A 5898-nucleotide genomic window follows, 5' to 3' on the forward strand; every position below is an offset into this window, starting at 1 on the left:
ACTTAAAACTCTCTTTACAACGCGCTGCAGCTATTTATAATGTCTCTTACATAACACTAAGTAATTAACGCGCTAGACAGCCTTTAGAAGCAGAATGCTAGCCTAAATTAAGAAATCTAACTAAGCTTAAAAAAAAGTAGTTATTAAGTACATACTTAAGCTTATTACACACAGATTTCTTTTTAAGCTTATAGCTATAGCTAATATAGCTAATTTCTTACACGCAGAGTGTAATCTAGGCTAGGTTAGCTTAAACTAGCCTAGTATATAGGTTAAGCACTACTCTAAGTTTATAATAAAGTTTAATTATAAGTATAATTATAAAAAAGTGCTTTATAAAAATCTAGAAGTTATTTAAGGCTAGTTTTGCCTAGTAGCTAACATAAAAGCTAAGTACAGTATCTAGGATAAAGACATGTATAACTTTAATAAGTTAAGCTTTATAATAAGCTAGATATTAACTAGAGTAGTTATTATAGCTTTAAAGAGATAAAAATAGCTAAAGGTAATATAGTAAAGTAATAAGAAGTAAATAATAGTTATCTAAGGCATTAACATAATAAAGTAGGCTATTTTACTTTTTATTATTTTTAAGAGCTGCTATTACTTTTTTGCTTAGTATAAAAAAAATTTACTTTAAAACTAAGTTATTACAGTCTCTAAGAACAGCTAGATAATAAAATAAGCTTAGGCTGCAGTAGTTAAAGCACTTTAATAAGCATATAAAAAAAAGGTTATAAGTGCTTATTAGCTTTTTATTATTAATAGCTATAAAAGCTATAACTTACTTAATTTTTAGTAATACTATAAAAAAAAATTATTACTATTTATATGCTTTTACACTTATTACACCTTTTATAGCTTCTTAATATAGGTTGTTTTGCCTCTTTAAAAAAGGCATATAAGTGCTAAGCTAAAGATCTTATGTATAACTAAATTACTTATATTATAAAACTTAAGTTCCTACTATACTTTATACACGCCTATAATGTAGTAATTACTTTTAGTAATATCTAAGAAGAGTTTTAAAGCGCTAGTTTAGTCTTATTTAACTTAGAATAAGTTAAAATAGCCCTTAATATCTAGTTATGTACTTTATTACTACTACTACTTATTAATAATAAGCCCTAGCAGTTATAAACTCTAAGTAATACCTTTAAATTTAAGTTATAATTAATGCTTGTAAAGGTAAAAATTTAGAAGCATATAAATAGCTTACTAATGTTTATAGTAAAAGCTTTTAAAAAAGGTTTAAAAGGGGCAGCAATTATTGCGCATAAGCTAGTGTTAGTGTAAAAGAAGATTATAAAGCTTTAAACAGTAAATAAGGCTGCCACATAATGTAGATTATATAAAAGAAAGTAGATTTAGGCAAAAAAGACTTTAATAGTTAAGGATAGAGCTTGTCTAACTGCTCTAAAGGAGTTTAAAGCGCGTAGTAATAGGAAGAAGCTAAAGACGCAGGTGCGTGCTAAAGGAGGTAAGCTAAGTTAAAGGCAATATAAGCAGTGTAATTAGACTAGGCATAACTTGCGTATGTGTAAGAAAGTAGTAGAAGTAGACTTTAAATAATATCTTATGTTGTATTGCTCTATACAGGGCTAAAGTAGGCTGTTTTGCGCTAGAATAGGGTGGTTTTAGTAGGGGCTTGGCAAAAGTAGCCGGCTAACCTGTTAGGTACGTTATTACACTTTACATAATAAAAAATATAACCTTATATAAATATAGTTTAATACTACTAGAGTATAGTTTACTAACACATGTGTAGGTTCTTTTTTATTATAAAGAGAAATTCTTAGTCCTTTAAAGCTATCTTAATCTATAGGTAGCAGCCTAAAATATAAAAAGTAAAAAAAAGAAAAAAAAAGCCTTTAAAGCTATTTTAAAGTTTACTTAAAACTTAGCATAAGTAGCGTAGGTTATAAAAAGCTAGAAGGCTAAGCTTTTTATAGCTAGTGTCTAAGTAGCCTTATTCTACTAAAACACTAAGTTACTTTATTAAGTTTTAGCTTTAAAGGCTTTAGTGTTTAACCTTTAGGTAGACATTACAGCGCTCTTAAGTAGCTAAAGATAAAGTAAAGAAGGTTTAAAAAAGGTCTAGAAAAGAAAAAAAAAGAAAAGAAAAGTAAAAAAGAAAGTAAAAAAAAGTTTAAAAGTGTCTAATAGCTTACTATTAAACCTTCCTAGCATAATGTCTATAAAGTTATAATACTATTATGTATAACTATAAATTTACTTTTTACTTTTATACTTTATTATTTACTAAGTAATCTATGCCTTTTACACTAGCTTTAAAAGCCTTAATTTACTTATATAAAGCTTTTAAAAGTCTTAGCTAATTTAAATACTTATTATAAAAAGCCTTTAGTTTATAAGAAGAACTTATAAAATTTAAAGCTTTATACTAAACTAGATTAAAGTTATGTTTTACTTATTTTACCTAGTACTTAAGTATTTTTTAGTAAAGCTTACTAGTAAGTATTTTTTTTACTTTTTACTTCTTTACTTTATTAATAGTAATGCTAAGGGGTTTTAAAGGTTTTTATTTTAAAAGTAGATTTTAAAGGTCTTTATAAAGTATATTTAGTATAAAGATGTTATATATCTTTAACTTTAAAAGTAGCTTTAAGTAGTATAAGTTTTTAACTTATTTAAGTACCTTAAAAAAGCTTTTTTATTATTTAAATAGTTTTTAGCTAAGTTTTTAAACAGCTAGGTTTTTAGTGTCTAGGTAGACTATATTACTAACCTTCTAGTTAACTAGCTAGTAGTAGCAGTTAACTATAGTTTACATCTAATCCTAGGCCTTTTTTATATAAAACTTAGCTAACGCCTAGGCTGCGTGCATATAAGTTGCTAATGCTAGAGCATTTTTATAATTTAGCTTATTTATAGCTATAATAAGTTTTATAAAATGTTTCTAGTTCTATCTTTAACATAGTTTAGAGCTATATAAAACTTAATATAAAAACATTTTAATTATTATATAAAGTAAGGTTATCTAAGCCTAATTAATTAAAGGTAGTAAGAAACTCTAGTTATTTTAGTAAAAAAATATAAAAAGCTTTAGTCTTTAATTAATATACTTATTTATAATTTTTATTTAGCTATTTATTTTTTTATAATAAGTAGTAAAAAGCTTAACTTTTATACTTAAAATTTAATAAAATTTAAACTAGAAACTAAATATAAACTAAGGTCTCTAGTTAAAAATAATAGTTTTAGATGTGTAGCTAAAATAGTATACTTATTAAATAAATAACGTACCTAACGGGTTGGCCGGCCACACAGGTTGGCCGGCCACTTTTGCCAAGCCCCCACTAAAACCACCCTATTCTCTCGCAAAACAGCCCACTTTAGCCCTATATAAAGTAATACAACACAAGATATTATTTAAAGTCTACTTCTACTACTTGCTTACACATACACAAGTTATACCTAGTCTAATTACACTGCTTACATTGCCTTTAACTTAGCTTATCTTCTTTAGCGCACACCTGCGTCTTTAGCTTCTTCCTATTACTACACGCTCTAAACTCCTTTAGAGCAGTTAGACAAGCCCTATCCTTAACTATTAAAGTCCTTTTTACCTAAATCTGCTTCCTTTTATGCAATCTATGTTATGTAGCAGCCTTATTTGCTGCTTAAAGCTCTATAATTTTATAGCCTACCCTATTACATTAATACCCTAAATAACTATTGTCTACTTTTTATTACCTTACTATATTACCTTTAGCTGTCTTTATCTCTTTAAAGCTGTAACAACTGCTCTAGTTAATATCTAGCCTATTATAAAGCCTAACTTGTTAAAGTTATACCTGTCTTTATCCTAGATACTGTACTTAGCTTTTATGTTAGCTACTAAGTAAAACTAGCCCTAGATAACCTCTAGATCTTTATAGAGCGCTCTCTTATAATTATACTTATAATTAAACTTTATTATAAACTTAGGGCAGTGCTTAACCTACATACTAGTCTAGTTTAAGCTAACCTAGCCTAGATTGCGCTCTACAGGCAAGGAATTAGCTATATTAGCTACAGCTGTAAGCCTAGGGGGAAATCTGCGCGTAATAAGCTTAAGTATGTACTTAACAACTACCTCCTTTTTAAGCTTAGTTAGATTCCTTAATTTAGGCTAGCATTCTGCTTGTAAAGGCTGTCTAGCGCGTTAATTGCTTAGTGTTGTGTAAGAGACATTATAGATAGCTGCAGCGCGTTGCAAGGAGAGTTTTAAGTCTTATTTAAGAGCCTAAAGAGCAAGCTATATCTAACGTTTTTTAGAAGATTTAATCTAGTGTTGTTGTTAAGGCATTATGTAGATAGGTAGAGGTTGGTGGGGGCTTGGCAAAAGTGGCCGGCCAACCCGTGTGGCCGGCCAACCCGTTAGGTACGTTAAGGTAGCTATTTTTTAGGTGTTAATTATTTTATAGTAGGGAATAAGAATAGCTTATTTAAACATGTAATTAATTATAACTATAATCTAGTTATAACTAAACTTATTTTTAAAAAATCCTTAAAATTAATACATAAATGCTACATTAGCTAATTAAAAATTAAAAGAGAGTAAATAAACCTTAAAGTTTAAGTCTATTTTAGATAAGCTTTATAATAAAAAAGGTAATTTTATATATATTATTTATAAGTAGCCTCTATGCCCTTTTAGTAGTACTTTTAGAACAGTAACTAATAAGTCTTAGTAGCACTAAAGTGTGCTAAAGATACTTAATTATAGACTTTTTAGATAAGTTAGGTACACAGCAGTAAGTCTACTAAAACACATAAATAGTTAGTATAAAGAAGTAGTCTATTTTCTATCTAATAATAGCAAAGTAAAAGTTTTTACTTTTATATAAAAAAAGCTTAATTTTCTTAAAGTAATATATTAATTAATTTTAAAAAATTTAAAGACATAACTTAGTCTAGTCTTTTTATAATATTTAGTAAAGTTACTTAAGTTATTATTTAAGTAATATAGTACTAGGCTAATTCCTTATTAATTTAAAAGTAGAGTTAGTGTAGTCTAAGTAAGACTTTTAACTAGTTATTAGTTTAAGCTACTTTTAAATTTTCTATGTCTTATTTATAATAGCTAAAGATGTCTGCCCTAGTATTATTTTTACTAGAGGTGTACTTAATTTAGAAGTAATACTAAGCTAACTTTTTAGCCTAACAGACCTAATAAGCATTTAGCACTTTAGTTATTATAAAATACTTTAATAACTAATAATTAGCATATACTAAAGTGCTTATTATTACTAATATAAGCTTAGCCCTTTATTATTTAAACATAGTAATAATTATAAATAGCTTCTTATTAACGTACTTCACAGGCGAGTTGCTCACACACCTAAGTTGCTTACTTTTGCTAAGACCCTACTAAACTACCCTTCCTACACTAATGCATTCCCCACAACACTACTTAGACGCGCTAAAAGAATGTTAGATACAGCTTACGCTCTAAGCTTTTAAATAAAACATAAAACTTTTAAAGAAATGTGCTGTAGCTATGTGCAGAGTCTTATAAAAGATAATAAATAACTATAGCGCTAGATAACCTTTACAAGCTAATTCTACAGCTAAATTATAAAGGCTAGGTAATAAAAAGAAGCAGGTAATTATTAAGACTATACTTAAGCTATATGCGCAAGAAATTTCCCCTTAGATAGCATTTATAGCTAATATAGCTAATTCTTTACGCGCTAAGTGTAATCTAGGCTATATTTACATAAACTAGCCTAGTATGTTTATAAAGCGTTATTTAAAGCTTAAAGTAAAGTTTTAAGTGTAAGTATAGTTAAGAGATGTTTAGCTAATTATAAACTCTATCTTGCTAAAGTTATACATGTTATTATTCTAAATGCTATACTTAGCTTTAATATTCTCTATAAGGCTAAACCT

This window comes from Lindgomyces ingoldianus, assembly GCF_010093535.1.
Source record: "Lindgomyces ingoldianus strain ATCC 200398 unplaced genomic scaffold BDR25scaffold_6, whole genome shotgun sequence".
NCBI lineage: Eukaryota > Fungi > Ascomycota > Dothideomycetes > Pleosporales > Lindgomycetaceae > Lindgomyces > Lindgomyces ingoldianus.